Source organism: Pelophylax lessonae (genome assembly GCF_965119305.1).
Source record: "Pelophylax lessonae genome assembly, chromosome: 2".
NCBI classification, from domain to species: Eukaryota; Metazoa; Chordata; class Amphibia; order Anura; family Ranidae; genus Pelophylax; species Pelophylax lessonae.
In genome coordinates, this window is record NC_138769.1 from 411,073,132 (window position 1) to 411,091,047 (window position 17,916).

Sequence of the window (17,916 nt, forward strand, 5' to 3'; positions counted from 1 at the left end):
GCCTAGTGCAGCAGGTGGAGAATAAGGAAAAAAAAAGCATTTGCTCACAGCTTATATACTCTTGTCACATATGCACAATTTGTTATAATAGAATTCTTATGGATTCTACTCTAAAGGTATGGGCCATGACTAAAGCAGGCCATAAATGCATTTTTTTTTTTCGTTCAACCACGCAGTGTTGATGGGCGAATCCCTCCTGCAAAACTATTGTATTCTGACAGCAGGGAGAGTTCCCTGCCATCAGAATACAATGAACAGTGTTGCAGGCTACAGCAGGCGGTATTAAGCATATAAAGACAGGTTGGTTGAGCGATCAACTTCTGTACATCCAGCCTGACCATAGATGTATTGAAATTCAGCCAGTCCCTGCTGAACCAGCCAAATTTGAATCCAGCTATGGCTAGCTTTAAAATGTATTTTCCCTTTTATAATGTTTTTTGTAAGCTGTTGAAATATATTTAAAGAAAAATATTTTCTTTAGCAAAGCAGGGAAAGCTGGAAACCTATGTCAGGCTTTTACTGTATATCATGGGGAAAAGCTTAGAATGAAGACCAAAAAGGGTTCTACAAAAATACTAGTTTTATTAGACAAAGTATTTTTTTACCCTATTACCTGTGGAAAATATGTGTTCTGTGATCTAAGGGACATATATAAATGTTCACATTTACTATATTGGAACAATGATGGATCTGGGGTGTTACATCCATTTGCCACTAGATTGTATAATAGTCTTTGGAGGACCTCTTTGACCACCATCAATACTTGACATAAATGTTAAATCTGGTGGTAAAAATCAACAAACTGGTGGCCACTTACACCACTAACTGATCATTAATGTTCCTGTGGAGGAAAAAGTACCTATCCAGTGCACTACAAGTATACGTATAAAATGCACCTTAGAAAGTTACCCACCAATCAGCTAACAGGTGGTAACAACTGGTTGAAGCTCAAAATCTTGCTTTCCTACTGGGTTTTGTCAGCTTTTCCCAGGGGCATTGAAGGCTGGGACTTCCACAGCACACAAAAGTACTTGCATGCTTGTTCCTCCACAGGAGCCTAGATGGTCAGTTAGTGACGTAAGCAGCAACAGTTGTTTTTAGCAACAGTTAACAGTTAAGACTGTGGAAAAATCTTAGTTTATGTGGGGGGGGGGGAAGGTATAGCATTTATATTTCTGATTTAATATGTGTGCTAGGCTTATTACAACATGGATTTAAAAAAGGTGCAGTAGTCATGTAAGTGTTTTTGTCTGCTTTTCAAGATCAATTTGGGAGTTCTACAAAGTGTAAGTTGAAATTGATAGTATTAATAGAAACAGGAGTTACATTTTCAAAACCATTTTTATTATCCTTGGTGAGAGCTTTGCAGATAAGACAAATTCTATTAACTGGGTTACGACCTGGCGCCTGGGCTGCACTGCATTAGATGTCTTGTGACCGTGCGCCCCCCCGTGGGATAAGATGCCGCACCGGCCAGTAATTGAGGCCGCGGCTTTGCGGGCTTCTTGAATGAGACGCTTCTATCGGGGAACTGGTGCCTTCTTGTGGTGGCTGGGGTTGAGACAAGCATATGTTATTTGTCTACATTAGTTGGACAGCAGAAGGAAAATGCCAAGTAAAGCAGGAGGGTTGCAGATCCATCCTGTTCACGTGTCAGGAAAGAACAACTTGGCACAATATAAAAAAGGATGTGACCCAGGGTGGGAACTGTTAACATGAAACTAAACCCACCAATTTAACTCTCCCAAAACAGTTACAACCAAGGCATGCCTCACAGTTGCCAGTGTGTTTATGATGGCTCTCACCCAAACTTTCCCAGAATGGCTGGTGTTAGAGCCGAACACAAGGCAGCACCATGGCAAATGTAGATCTAAATAGGAGGTGAAGATGTCACAACCTTAGGGTTGCACTGCATGAGGTGTCTTGTCCCCGTAAAGCCCCCGCGCGTGGGTGCACAGACTAAGATGCTGTGCCGGTCGGTAAATGAGATGCTTCTATCGGGGAACTGGCGTCCTCTAGTTGTGGCCGGGGGTGATTCCCGCTGAACAAGCAGATTCCGCTTAGGGGAGGTGCCCATATGAAAGGGGCCTAAGGTAGCATGAGTTACTGGATCACCTATTGCCCCCACCTTGCTGCACAGTCCTTCCCTAGTGAGCCACTGCCCATCACACCATTAGGCCAAGTACACATCGGCCCAATGCCAGGCAACATCAGCCGGTTCAAAAAAACTGGCCGCCATTCAGCCCGTGTATGGCAGCCGGTCTGACAGAAGCCGGCCATTTGGCATGCGCGACAAAAAAACGGTCTCCTAACTTTTTTAGCTGACTCCTAGATTCCAAGTAAATTTATCAAGCCCTGGCTTAATGGCATACCGATTGTATGATGTGGATTAACATCCCTCAGTATGATGCCCCACGTTGAAGGAATATTAATCTATAGTATGTTCCCCATTCAAAAGCTTGCAACATGCACAGATGCCCTCTGTCTAACAGCTCTTGTCTCTACTAGGGATTGAGATCAATCAACATGATTCCCAATTATGTGATGCGCCAGCACACACTGAAACTGCTAAACTTAGTCTGGGCATCTACCTATCATAGACCCAGATCATGAAATGGGTAATGGGAATGGTGCAAATAGTTCTTCTATCACAAAATCCAGAGATATAGACAGCTGAAGTTTCATACAAATCTCTTCCATGCCCCTGTAACAGTGAAGCTTGTCTTTGGCTCTTCCTGAGCATCATATTGGTCAATAAATTGCCCATTACATCCATGGTAACCACTGTCCAATACAGGGGGAGAAAAAATTTGCCCTGGCGCAGAGCTGGAGAGCGAAGCCACCAGATCAGAGATTTCCAAAAAAACAACAATATCTCTCCTGCGCTCGAGTGGTATGCGGGAAGGTGAATCTTCTAGGCGGTATTATGACACAAATTAAGTGGTCTTGCTGCCCCCCTCAGGACCAAAAAGGCACTACAAGAAAACAACAAGAGAAGGGCGCACCGACCTTGTGCATTACCACTTAAAAGTTTATTAAAAGCAAAGAAGGGTAGCGTACAATATACTCACAAGCGTAGCATATGAACAAGCATATAGGAAATGGGCACCGCTCGCTTACTGGACACTTCTCTACTGCTGGATAGCGTGATGGCGTCCTCAAAACCTGATGTGGCTTACGCGTTTCAAGGGAGGACCCTCTTCCTCAGAGCCAAAATCGCCACTCATATACACTGTTCATATGCTACGTTTGTGAGTATATTGTACGCTACCCTTCTTTGCTTTTAAGAAACTTTTAAGTGGTAATGCACAAGGTCGGTGCGCCCTTCTCTTGTTGTTTTCTTGTAGCACCAGATCAAAGACCCTTTTGTTTTTCGGCTCAGCCGGATTTGATATTCCAGAGACTTCGGACACCTGTCCCATTTGGCCAAAATCTCCCTTTGCAGGGACCTCGTATGGAACTGTGCAAACGGGACCACCTCAAAAGGTAGAGACCATCAGGCCCAGCACCCTCATGCAAGTCCGGAGGGACGATCAGGTTCTGGACAGCAAGAGATGAATCGCAGCATGCAATTTCTGGAGTTTGTCCATAGGAAGGAACATTCTGGCTAGAGCCGAGTTCTAAGTCAGACCCAAATAGTCCAGCTTTGTGGAAAATTTCCTCTCCCACGGTAAAGCAGAGGAAGCATTAATGACAGACACATATTGGAATGTTTAAGTAAACATCCTTGATGTCGATAGAGGCAAGGAAATCCCTCTGATGCAGGGACGCCACCACTGTGCAAATAGACTGCACTCTGAACTTCTGTACCCGCACAAAGCAATTCAGGGCCTTGAGATCCAGAAATGGATGCACCTTGCCTTCTTTCTTCGAGACCATGACCAGGTTTGAATAAAACCCCTGAAAATGTTTTGAAGTTGGAAACGGAACAATCACCCCTTGAAGCAAGGTCTTGCACCATCCCAAAGAGGGCTTGCAATTGGTCCAGGGACAGGTAGACATTGGAAGGAAAGAACTTTTCCAGAGGGTAAGAACGAAACTCAATCTTGTAGCTGGACCACATCACTTTGTGGACCCACTTGTCTTGCACCAAGGAGTTCCATGGGCCCGGAAACCAGCAAAGACGTCCCCCCACCCAAGGCACAGGTGAGGGCGCACCTTCATGCAGAAGGAACCTTGTCCGCAGATCTGGAGATACCCGCTTTGGACTGGCCAGACCAAGGTCGCTTGGATCCTCCTGAAGAGGCCTTGAAAGCCTTTGAGGGACGAAAAAAACTTCTTGTGAGCCGAGAAGGATGGGCCACGTCTGCGACGAGGTTCCTTACCCTTACTAGCCTGAGGACGAAAGGTGCTCTTCCCCTCTGTGAGAGACTCTTAATGATGTCATCCAGGCTAGCCCCAAACAGGCGATCTTGAAAAGGAAGATCAGTTAAGGCTTTGTTAGAGGTCTGGTCCGCAGACCCACATTTGAGCCACAAAACACGCCTAAGGACCACTGCCAAAACAGACAGTCTAGAAAGCAAGGGACCTGCATCCAAAGAGGCATCACAGATAAACTGCAGCCTTTGGACCAACTGGTCCGCTAGCTCAGCAAATGCAGGAGGGAGCTGCTGACCCTCCAGGGCACAGCCAAAAAGCTTAGCAAACTCGGTCAGAGTTTGTGACACCAGGGCAATGGTGAAGACCAGCCTGAGTGCCGAGCCCGCCACACTGAACATATTGCGGGCCACAGCCTCTGCTTTTCTGTCAGCCAGATCCTTAGAAGCCGGGATTCTTCTACCAGAATCATGGTTGCCTTATTCAACCTGGAAACCGGAGGATCCATCCACTGGTGGAAGAGTCCACTTTTTAAGGAGGGACTCCTCAAAGGGGTACTTCATTTCGAATTGCTTAGGGACCACAAAGGGACGTTTTGGACATTCCCACTCTTTTGCAACAAATCTGTTGCACAAGCCGCTCTAGGAGGTTTGTAAGTGCCAAAGGGAACCGGTGCCTCCACCACAGCTTCAGCTGTGTCCTCTATTTTCAGGTTATCATGCACAGACACAATCAATGCATCCACCAACGCCTTTTCAAGCACAGCTACAGGAGTGGAGGAATCATCCTCACTATCCGAGAACTCAGGGCGCGTGGCCGCAGACCCCTCTGGCCCCGTCCGCAGCAGCCAGCTCAGATTCAGGAGACAAGTAAAGCAGGGGAAGGCGTGGGATGCTTTTTACTACCCCACCGCCCAAAAGGCACCTCCACCCGGGACACAAAGGATAAGGAGGAGCTCCCACAGCTAAAATCGCCACCCAGAAGTCTCCACAGTAATGGCCACTATTGATTTCAATGCTGGACAAATGCAAAATGGCAGCCACGGCTACACAAACATGGCAGCCAGCATATACAGAATATAGGCTACAACATAATGTCGGCCCCGCGCAACTCCACGAGGCTCCCAGGGACCCAGGAGGGATCCCTGGGGCCTAGGCAAGGCAGAGAGCATGAAGGGGGGGCATGACAGAAGCCCCCACCAGGTACAGACCCCCCCATCACCAGTACAGCACCCTGTCCCAGCCCCAGGAGGTAGGCCAAAACACCATACAACCCCAAGTATAGGTGGAGGGGGGGTAGATGACCCACAGGACCACCAGACACAAGGGAGGGGTGCCTAATGGGAAGGACGGAAACCCAGGGTCTGACTGTCCCAGGGAGGGGCCCGCATCCATACCAAAAACCCTCAGGGGGGAGGGAGGACAGTTACTCACCATACCAGGAACCAGGCGGGCAGCGCTCCAAACAGAACCCCTCGCCATCGAAATAGGGGGCTGTCGGCCAGGAGGAACGCTGCGACGCGGGCCAAAACCCGGTCGTATGCAACCTTGCGAGACATTTAACTCGCAGGCCCCCGTTCGGTGGGGCTATGTCAGGGCCGACCTAGCACAGAGCTGTGGTCTGCGCTCGCTGGCCAGACTAGGGTGACCACTGGATCTAGATTAGGATTGTAGATCTCACAGGAAAAAAATCTAACTAAAAAGAAAAACATTGCCAGGACCAGAGATCCCAGCAAGGAACTAGGTCCTTACTCCTGACTAGGCAGAAAAAAACGACCTATATAAAAGTACCTATAGCAGAGAGGGGGAGTAAACCTCCTGGGACTGCCCATAGGCGTAGTTAAGTTCTTTTTTTGCCTAGTGTCCTACTCTTGTAGGGGGCAGTATAACCCAATGGTCAAGATGATCAGGAGCTGTGTCGGTCAATGAACGAAAGAAAAACTTTATTTTATTAAACTAATTTGTGAAGATTTTACACTATAGACCGGTGCTTCTTCTTTTACATGATATAATTTATAGGAGGAGAGATCCGGTAATAAACTTTTGGAGTCCATGCCATTGAGAATCTGACAGCTGCCCAAAAGAGCCCTATGATCAGTCTCATGCATGCTCGATATGACCGCTCTTAACCAGAGAGTTATAGTCTTTTGGTACGTGGCTTTGGAGCCCTATTTTGCACACAAGGTGGATATATACAGCGTTCCCTTTAATTTTGGGAGGCACGTTCTTTTTTCTATCGACTTTACTGGATATTTTTACTCTGCAATTGGGAGCACTCTGCACTGTTCACAAGTTGGGATGATTCACTATTCATTTTTCTGTGTAGCACATGGACTTATGTTTGCACAATATTTGAATATTCATAATTTTTGGTTTTTAAATCACTATTATAAATTTTATAGGTTTGCATAATATGGCTAACATAGCGCCGTCTATGTTCCCATGTTTGGGATTAATTTTTTTGTCATATGTTTTTTTACTTGCACATTATTTGTCTGTTATGCATTTTATGCCAATTCTATGTTTGCACATTATTAGTAACATAGCGCTGTCTATTATATATATCTATATATTTATGGTGTCTATTATACCTGGACATTAGGACAGCTGCTGGTTCCTTTTTAATTTTTAGTTTATAACATTCTCTGTGGGGAGCACGGTTTTGTTTTCCTTTTTTTTGTTTTTGACAGAATGTATCCTGCTACTTCTCCTGTATATAGATAGGTGTAGGACATCTTGTTTAATAATGCTCTATACATCAGAGAAATAATATCCCAGGTTTCAGAGACAAGCAGCCATGCTCCCATTTGCTTCCTTTAATGGAGAGTGTGGATGTCTCCATTACAGGAAGCAAATGGGAGCACGGCTGCTTGTCTCTGAAACCTAGGATATTATGGTTTGTTCCAGAAAGGACACTTACCTTTGAACAAGGACTTTAAAAGGACTACAAACACATACCCAAGGAACTGAAACTTGAAGCAGAGCAAACAGCACTGCTGATCACCCATCACTGTGGATATCCCGGATCCCTAAGTGGATGTGTTTAACATTGGGCTTGTTTGCTTAGTCACGAGAGTGGCTGGGCCAGTCAAGTTGGTGAGTGTGCATTCTCTCTCCCCCTTTTGAGCACGGTGGTGGCGTTTATGGTGATCCGATACTCCATCTGCACATGTAGCAATCATTCCAGGAGTGTGTAGCAACTGTGGACTTTTGTAACAACTTCTGCTGTCTTGGTGGAATTTTATGGACTTTATTTAGATTGCACTGATTGACAAGTTTTGTCTGTTTTATGAGCGATCATCATTACATATATATTGATGGCGAGAGGTTACCACATCCTTGCGCTACTGGAAGTATTATGCAGTTTATACTGTTGACATTTTATTCCAATTTTTACATGTTATTTATTTAAGTAGCAGCATATTATATCTATATTTATATTTTACTATTCTCATATAGCGCTTGGGGTTGCTTGCTTGGTGTGCCGCGTTTTTTTTAAGCATCATTCTTTATGTCACAGTATATGTTGGCATTCATGGTTCCCTCAATGAACTGTAGCTACCCAGTTCCGGCACCACTAATGCAGCCCCAGACCATGACACTCCCACCACCATGCTTGACTGTAGGCAAGACCCAACTTGTCTTTGTAATCCTTTTCCTGGTTGCTGCCACACACGCTTGACAACATCTGAACCAAATAAGTTTATCTTGGTCTCATCAGACCACAGGACATGGTTCCAGTAACCCATGTCCTTAGTCTGCTTGTGTTCAGCAAACTGTTTGCCGGCTTTCTCGTGCATCATTTTAGAAGATGCTTCCTTCTGGGATGACAGCCATGGAGACCAATTTGATGCAGTGTGCAGCGTATGGTCTGAGCACTGACAGGTTGACCCCAACCCCTTCAACCTCTGCAGCAATGCTGGCAGCACTCATATGTCTATTTCCCAAAGACAACCTCTAGATAGGACGCTGAGCATCTGCACTCAACTTCTTTGGTCGACCATGACAGGGTCTATTCCGAGTGGAACCTGTCCTCTTACACTGCTGTATGGTCTTGGCCACCATGCTGCAGCTCGGTTTCATGGTCTTGGCATTCTTCCTATAGCCTAGGCCATCTTTATGTAGAACAACAATTCTTTTTTTCAGATCCTCAGAGAGTTGTTTGCCATGAGGTGCCATGTTGAACTTCCAGTGACCAGTATTAGAGAGAGTGAGAGCGATAACACCAAATTTAACACACCTGCTCCTCATTCACACTTGAGACACAAACGAGGCACATGACACCGGGGATGGAAAATGGCTAATTGGGCCCGATTTGGACATTTTCACTTAGGGGTGTACTCACTTTTGGTGCCAGCAGTTTAGACATTAATGGCTGTGTGTTGGGTTATTTTGAGGGGACAGCAAATTTACACTGTTAAACAAGCTGTACACTCACTACTTTACATTGTGGCAGAGTCATTCTTTCAGTGCTGTCACATGAAAAGATATAATAAAATATTTACAAAAATGTGAGGGGTGTACTCACTTATGTGAGATAGTGTGTGTGTGTGTGTGTGTGTGTGTGTGTGTGTGTGTGTGTGTGTGTGTGTGTGTGTGTGTATATATATATATATATATATATATATATATATATATATATATATATATATATATATATATATATATATATAGCCTCTGGGCTGTAAGTAGCTAAAATAGTCTCTATCACCTACACAGAGACTTAAGCAGACATTTATATTGAACAGGACCTGTCATACCTTTGCCAAGTTATTCCAAAGGCACCCCTAATTGTCCTAGATGTGACTGAAGACCAGCAGATCTAATACATATGATATAGAGGTGTCCTTTGCATCCCTATAAGGTTCACCTGCACAGGTACTAAGGCCCCAGTTTGGATGGTTGAGAGACAATGAACGTCTTTTATCCTTGAAAGTTATTGCTGCGACAGAAATGAGTGGTTAGCGCTTCTGTCTTGCTGCCCTAGGATCCTCCATTTGAATCCCAACCAAAACATAGAATGTGTTGGCAGATAAGAACCATTTGGCCCATCTAGTCTGCCCAATATACCTGAATCCTATGAATAGTCCCTGGCCCTATCTTATATGAAGGATAGCCTTATGCCTATCCCATGCATGCTTAAACTCCTTCACAGTATTTGCAGCTACCACTTCTGCAGGAAGGTTATTACATGCATCCACTACTCTCTCAGTAAAGTAATACTTCCTCATATTACTTTTAAACCTTTGCCCCTCTAATTTAAAACTGTGTCCTCTTGTGGTAGTTTTTCTTCTTTTAAATATGCTCTCCTCCTTTACCGAGTTGATTCCCTTTATGTATTTAAAAGTTTCTATCATATCCCCTCTGTCTCTTCTTTCTTCCAAGCTATACATGTTAAGGTCCTTTAACCTTTCCTGGTAAGTTTTTTCCTGCAATCCATGTACTAGTTTAGTAGCTCTTCTCTGAACTCTCTCTAGAGTATCTATATCCTTCTGGAGATATGGCCTCCAGTACTGCGCACAATACTCCAAGTGAGGTCTCACCAGTGTTCTGTACAGCGGCATAAGCACTTCTCTCTTTCTACTGCTTATACCTCTCCCTATACATCCAAGCATTCTGCTGGCATTTCGTGCTGCTCTATTACATTGTCTTCCCACCTTTAAGTCTTCTGAAATAATTACTCCTAAATCCCTTTCCTCAGATACTGAGGTCAGGACTGTGTCAAATATTCTATATTCTGCCCTTGGGTTTTTACGTCCCAGGTGCATTATCTTGCACTTATCCACATTAAATTTCAGTTGCCAGAGTTCTGACCATTCTTCTAGTTTTCCTAAATCCTTTTCCATTTGGCGTTTCCCTCCAGGAACATCAACCCTGTTACATATCTTTGTGTCATTAGCAAAAAGACAAACCTTACCATCGAGGCCTTTTGCAATATCACTTCTGAAGATATTAAACAAAATTGGTCCCAGTACAGATCCCTGAGGTACCCCACTGGTAACATGACCTTGTTCTGAATGTTCTCCATTGACTACAACCCTCTGTTGTCTGTCACTCAGCCACTGCCTAATCCACTCAACAATATGGGAGTCCATGCTCAATGACTGCAGTTTATTGATAAGTCTTCTATGTGGGACAGTGTCAAAAGCCTTACTAAAATCTAGATATGCAATGTCTACTGCACCTCCACCGTCTATTATTTTAGTCACCCAGTCAAAAAAATCTATAAGATTTGTTTGACATGATCTCCCTGAAGTAAACCCATGTTGTTTTTCATCTTGAAATCCATGGGATTTAAGATGTTCCACAATCCTATCCTTTAATAGGGTTTCCATTAATTTGCCTACTATTGATGTCAGACTCACTGGTCTATAGTTGCTCGATTCCTCCCTACTACCTTTCTTGTGAATGGGCACGACATTTGCCAATTTCCAATCTTCCGGGACGACTCCTGTTACTAATGATTGGTTAAATAAATCTGTTAATGGTTTTGCCAGCTCACCATTAAGCTCTTTTAATAATTTTGGGTGTATCTCATCAGGACCCTGTGACTTATTTGTCTTCACTTTAGACAGCAATCTTAGAACGTCTTCCTCTGTAAAGACACATGCATCAAACGATTCATTAGTCATCCTTTCAAGTGGAGGTCCTTCTCCTTTTTCTTCTGTAAAAACTGAACAGAAGTATTCATTAAGGCAGCCGGCTAGCCCTTTATTCTCTTCTACATACCTTCCGTCCTTTGTTTTTAATTTAGTTATTCCTTGTTTTAATTTCCTTTTTTCATTTATATATCTGAAGAATGTCTTATCCCCCTTTTTCATAGACTGAGCTAGTTTTTCTTCTGCCTGCGCTTTAGAAGTTCTTATAACTTGCTTGGCCTCTTTCTGCCTAATCTTGTAGATTTCCTTATCTTCATTGCTCTGGGTTTTTTATAATTACAAAATGCTAGCTTTTTATTTTTCATGATTTGGGCCACTTCTGCTGAGTACCACAGTGGTCTCTTCCTTTTTTTTTTTTTCAAATATAGTTTTATTAAATCATTTCATACAAAAACCAACAAGACATAACAATTCAACAAGTTCCCAAAACATAAACACAATGGCAACAGTACATCCTCATAGGTAACTCTCAACTATATCTCAAGATGGTATTTCAGACCTTCATATATTAGCCCGTCTGGCACCTGATCCCAATGCTGTTGCCCAGTTTATTATACCCTCCCACCCCCCACAGAGAAAAGAGGAAAAAAAAAAAAAAAAAAAAAAAAACAAAAAAAAAACCAAACAAGCATCTCCTCCTCCCAATCCCCCCCTCCCGTAGATGAACGACGCGCCCCCCCCCCCTATCTCCAGTCCTCTATCAAGCCCTCTTAGCTAGCAAGAAGTCGTCTGCCTACCTCTGATAACATAAACAGGTTCCATTTATCCCAGATACTATTATATTTTTCCTGCTTATGTTGTGAGGACAAGATCAAGTCTTCCATTCTACTAATATTTTCTACCTTCCGTACCCAATCTGAAATTGACGGTGCTCGTGTTTTTTTCCACAGTAAGGGGATACATGCCTTTGCAGCATCTAATAGAAAAGGTATTATTGACCTCTCATACTTTCCACTTGGAATTTCAGAAAGATGGAATAGGAAAAAGGCTGGGTCCTCCTCTATCTTATAATCTGTAAAAGTTTGGGTCAAGTTCCTTACCTCCGACCAAAAGGGCCTTATTACTTCGCATGACCAAAAGATATGTAAAATTGTGCCCTTCTCCTTCCTACACCTCCAGCATTTATCTGTCTCTTGTGGATACCATTTGTGTACTTTGTCCGGTGTGTTGTACCACCTGGTAAGTATCTTAAAATTTGTTTCTTGGGATTTAACGCATCTTGCAGGTCTAAAAGTAAATCTAAGAATCCTTTCTATTTGTTCCTGGGTGAGCTCACGGTTTAGCTCACTTCTCCATTTCTCTACCCATGGCCAATTCATCAACTCTTTTGGTGTGGTTAATAATTTATATGAGGTTGCTAGAGTGCGCGAAACACTCCTTCGTCCTTCACATAATCTCTCAAACTCCGTCAGTGGTCTATCAAATCGCTCTGGATTCGGTATCGATGATAGAAAATGGTGTAGCTGATTCGCCTGCCAAAAGGGTAGGCCAAATGGTCCCCCTTCCTCTTTTAATTTTGCAATCGAGGGCCACTTTTTCTCTATCAAAAAAGCTGATACTTGTACCTGCCCTTTTTCTTTCAATTTTATATACTCTTTCCCCTCCATACCCGGAATGAATTTGGGATTTCCCATTATTGGAACTAAGGGTGAATCCATAGTTGTTAATTTTTGTTGAATACCCTGATAATGGCTTATACGAAGCGTATTACCTATTATTGGGTGGGTTTTCAGATTTCCAGGTAGACTTGGGTAACACCATATTGCCCTCTTTAAATCCACCGTAGTTTGCGCTTGTTCAATTTGCGTCCAAAGTTTTGTACTGGACTGGTGCCACCACTCCAGTACTCTGCTTAGGTGTATACCGTGGTAATACTTGCGTACGTCTGGTACTGCTAAACCCCCGTACTGTTTTGACACCACCAAGGTACTACGGGCTAAACGAGGCTTTTTCCCTGCCCATATATATTTAATAAATAATGTGTGTACACTCTTAAAGAAATTATTTGGTATTTTTACCGGTAATGCTCGCATAAGGTATAAATATTTAGGGAGGATATTCATTTTCAATAAGTTACATCTCCCAAACCAGGATTGCAGCCCTCCTTGCCACTGTCCCAGCATCTTCCTCGTCTCTGCTAACAATGGCGGGAAATTCAGTTCAAAGACCTTAGATAAATTTGTAGGTACATACGTCCCCAGATATCTCACTGCCGAATCCTTCCATTTAAATTTAAAACTAGCTTTTAATGTAGATAATTTCAACTTTGGGATACCCACCCCCATTGCCTCCGATTTCCCATAATTTATTTTGAAATTGGAAAATATTCCATACTGCTCAATTTCCTTCAGTAAATTCGGCAGCGAGATCTCTGGGTTCGTTATCGTAAACAAAAGGTCGTTGGCGTATGCGGCGATTTTATATTGTGTTTGTTTCAGCTTTATCCCCCCTATGTCCGGGTTTGCTCTAATTCTGCACAGTAGGGGTTCCAGCGATAAAGCGAACAGGAGGGGAGACAACGGGCAGCCCTGCCTTGTACCGTTTTTTATTACAAAGGGGTCTGAAAGAATTCCGTTTGCTTTTACTCTTGCTGTAGGGTTTGAGTAAACTTTCGCTATTTTCTGTAACATTAACTCTCCTACTCCAATGTGTTTTAGGACTGAGAACATATAAGACCATTTCACCCGGTCAAAGGCTTTCTCCGCATCTGTGCTCAATATGACGCAGGGGGTCCCAGACGAGCTGGCCACCTGCATCAGATTGAGCACCCTAGTCGTGTTGTCCCTTGCCTCCCTGTCTGCCATAAACCCCACCTGGTCTAAATGTACTATGTTTGGCATATATTTTGTTAATCTTGTAGCAAGTATCTTAGTATATATTTTTAGATCCACATTTAGGAGAGATATCGGTCTATAGCTCCCACACTGCGATGGGTCTTTCCCTTCTTTTAAGATCAATGAGATATGGGCTGTCAGGGTATCTCTAGCCCAGATCTCATTTGCATCGACCCCATTGTATAGTCTTCCCAGATATGGACCCAGTATGTGAAATAACGAATGGTAATATTGGTTTGATAACCCATCCGGGCCCGGAGCTTTCCCCTGTCTCATTGATCTCAAAGCTTGCTGGATTTCTTCCTGCGTGATGTCTGTCTCCATAGCTAAACATGCCTCCTGAGGTAATACTGGTAGACCAGATTGTGACAGGTAATTTTCTATCTCTTGCTCGATATTCTCATCTTCCGTCAGATTATATAGGGTCGAGAAGAAAGATTCAAATTCCCCTGCTATCTGTCCCGGGAGTGCTTTCCTTTCCCCTCCTGGCGCCACTATATAAGGTATATATGACCTCCCCTTCTGATCCCGCACTGTCTTTGCTAACATTTTCCCACATTTATTTGCCGATTCGTATGAGAATCTTTGTGTTACTTGTAGTGCTGCTTTTGCCTTGTATTGGAGTAGATCTGTTATCTGTTTTCTGACTAGTATTAATTCTGCTAGTAAAGGTGCTGATGGTTTCTGCTTATGATTCTTCTCTAGGTTCTTTAATTTCTCTAGTAGTGCCTTTAGGTTACTATTTCTTTCTCTTTTGATTCTAGCCCCATGCTTTATTAGTACCCCTCTTACTACCGATTTATGTGCTTCCCAGAGAGTACCTATCGTACATTCTGCTTGGTCATTAATCTCAAAATAATTTTGTAGTTCCTTTACTACGTCCATTAAAACCTCCTGGTTTTGTAAAAGGCTTTCGTTTAGTCTCCAGAAACGTTGTTTATGTGAATTAATGGAGGTCAAGCTATAGATCATTGAAATTGGGGCATGGTCTGACCAACTGATGTTATCTATCCCTGTATTCCTAACCGCCTGGAGTTGGGCATGGGGGACCAGGAAGAAGTCAATCCTGGAGTAGCTTTTATGAGGATTTGAGTAGAATGAAAATTCTTTCTCAGAAGGGTGTTGGAGTCGCCAGATGTCTATTAGCTGTTCTCTATGTAAGATTTTTACCACTCTTCTTCCTATTCCCTGTGGGGTTGCTGATAGCCCATTGGAAGTATCCACTACTGGTGTCAGGGTGATATTAAAGTCCCCCCCCCCAAAATTAGTTGGCCTTCTGCAAATTCCCTCAAATCCGATAGTATTCTGGCAATAAACTTATCCTGCTGGGTGTTCGGTACATATAATGTTGCCAATGTAACTTGTATATCTCCTATTTTACCCTTTAGAAACAAAAATCTGCCATTTACATCAATTTTACTTTCTTGATATGTCCATGGTATACTATTAGCGATCAATATCGATACACCCCGAGATTTACTTTGCATATTGGTTGAATGATATACATACGGGAAGGCTCCACTATTGAGGTATGGTAATTTATTTGTCTTAAAGTGCGTTTCTTGAATGAAAGCTATGCTTGTTTTGAGACGTTTTAATTCCATCAATAGAATTCGTCTCTTTTCTGGGATATTTAATCCCTTCACATTAAGGGAGATGAGTTTTACGTCGTCCATCCCCGGGAGGGTGGGAGGGCAGGAGGAGAGCAAGAAAAGCACACCGAGAAAGAAAAGGGAGAGAAAAAAAAAAAAAAAACCCAGATATATTCCTCTTCCCCTAACTAATCCCCCTGAGTCAACGGCGAGGACCAAGGTTCGTCCCCGCTGGTCCCTCAGTGGGAAGAATATCTATTCTTTTTTTTTTACACACGGCATTTTGCTGCCATTTGTGTGTTTACCTAAATGGGGAAGTGAGCGGAAGAGGCCAATGAGTAAATCCCCTCGCCGCCTCTCCCCCCCCGCCCTTAAATTTCATTTTTCGCCCCTTTTATCTGTTATATCCCCGATGTACTCCCAGGATCTTAATTGCTCATACCAGTCCACTTTTCCTCAAGTTTCTCTCCTCCTCTTCCTTTCCTCTCGCCCCGAGAGAGAAAAAAAAAAAAAAAAAAAAAAAAAAAAAAGAAATTCCCATATCCCTCCTAACCACTCCTCTAATGTATTCAAGTACATCCACAATCAAACTCAAATTTACACTGTTAAATTTATACTTTTATACAGCAGTACCCCCTCTCTCCCGTTCCCCCTGAAAGAGAGGTAGGGGCAGGATATTGACTCTTTAGTTTCAATGGTCCCCAAAAAAAAAAAAAAAAAAAAAAAAAAAAAAAAAAAAAAAGGAGGTGAGCAGGCTACTGGCTCTTTAGTTTCCTCGGTCCCCACATAGAGGAGGGAGGGAAGAAAGAAAAAAAAAAAAAAAAAAACCTCTTGCCCATGAGTGTATAAATCAACAACACCATCCTTATTGTAAGTGGCAACGCAAAAAAAAAAAAAAAAAAAAAAACCCCGAAACCCGTGTCGCTATGAAGAGAAGGGGGAAAAGAAAAAAAAAAAAAACCCCTTCATTTACATATCGTGAGAAAAAAAAAACCCGTGTCTTATGCACAATTTATTGTGAGAAAAAAAAAAGGAACCAAAGAGAACCACCCCGTGATTCAGGGGGAAGAAAAAAAAAAAAAAAACAAAGAGATCCCCTTCGTTACGTACTATGGACCCCAAAAAAAACCCCTTTTACTAGTATTACTATTAGTGTTATTATGTGTAGGAAAAAAAAAAAAAAAAAAAATACCCTCTGCTCTATTACCACCCCTTATTCCTTGACTCTCCCCAAAACCTCTCTACTCCCACCCAACATTGTGGGCACTTCCATCAGCTACAGTGCATCATATGTCCACCTCTGGAAAAAAAAAAAAAAAAAAAAAAAAAAAAAAAACGTTTTTTTTTAAAAATTCACAAAAAAAAGCAAAAAGTTTTTCCTTTCTTTGTCCGTGCGTCACTAGGACAGAGGAAGAGAGGGAAAAAAAAAAAAAAAGGAAAGGGGGGGAATCTTCCAGCCCCCCCTCCTCTCCTCGCTTCCACTTCTCATTTATTCTCTTCATTTTCTTCCTATAGACTGGATTTCTGTATATCGATGATCCCCTCCTCTGTTATTCACCCCGAGGGGTCCCATCCAATTAGGGATATCTATGGGTTCCGTGCCCAGAAATGTAAACAGTGCATATTTCTCCTGTATTCTCCGCAGGGTAAAGTAATGTCCACTCCTACAAAATGTTATGGAGAAGGGAAATCCCCACCTATAAGTACAACCTTGCCTCCTGGCTAGGTCTAGTAGTGGCCTTAACAAAGCTCGTCGTTGTAGAGTCGCTTTAGCGATATCCGAAAAATTTTTTATGGGTGTCCCTTCATAATCCAGCTCTTTCATGCCCCAGGCCAGTCTCAGAATGGATTCTTTGTGTACATAACTATAAAGCTTACATATCACATCCCTCGGGTTGTCTTCCGATCTTCTAGGGCCGGACACCCTATGTATCCTCTCTACCTCCAGCTGTGCCGGGAATTTATCCCCCATAATTTTTTTAAACACCTGCTTAGATACATCTATAAGCTGTTCCTGCTTTACCGTCTCTGGTAAGCCCCGAATCCTCAGATTGTTTCGGCGACTACGATTTTCGAGATCTTCAAGTTGTATATAAATAGTTCCTTCACTTTCCTCCTGTAAATCTCTTGCATGTTCCAATACCGTTACCCGGTCTTTAATTAAAGCTATTGTTGTTTCATCCTCTGCTACCCGGTTAGCCAACACCTGTATCTCCTTTCTCACCAACTGCATCTCCCTGCGGTGCGTTTCCTCCACTCGTTCAATAATTTGTTCCATATCCATTTTAGTGGGTAATGCACTCAGGATGGCTTTTAATTCGGCTGTCTGGGTTGCAATTTGGGGGTTTACTAGGGGGCTCAAATCTCCTCTTTGACTCCCGTCCTGCCCCACCAGACTGGATTCTCCTGAAGGTGAGGTGACCCGAGAATCGGTCATATCACTAGTCTCTAGGTCAGTCTGTATCTCCTCCCTCCTCTCTGCCATCTCACCTTCCCTGGTTGTTTTTTTTGATAA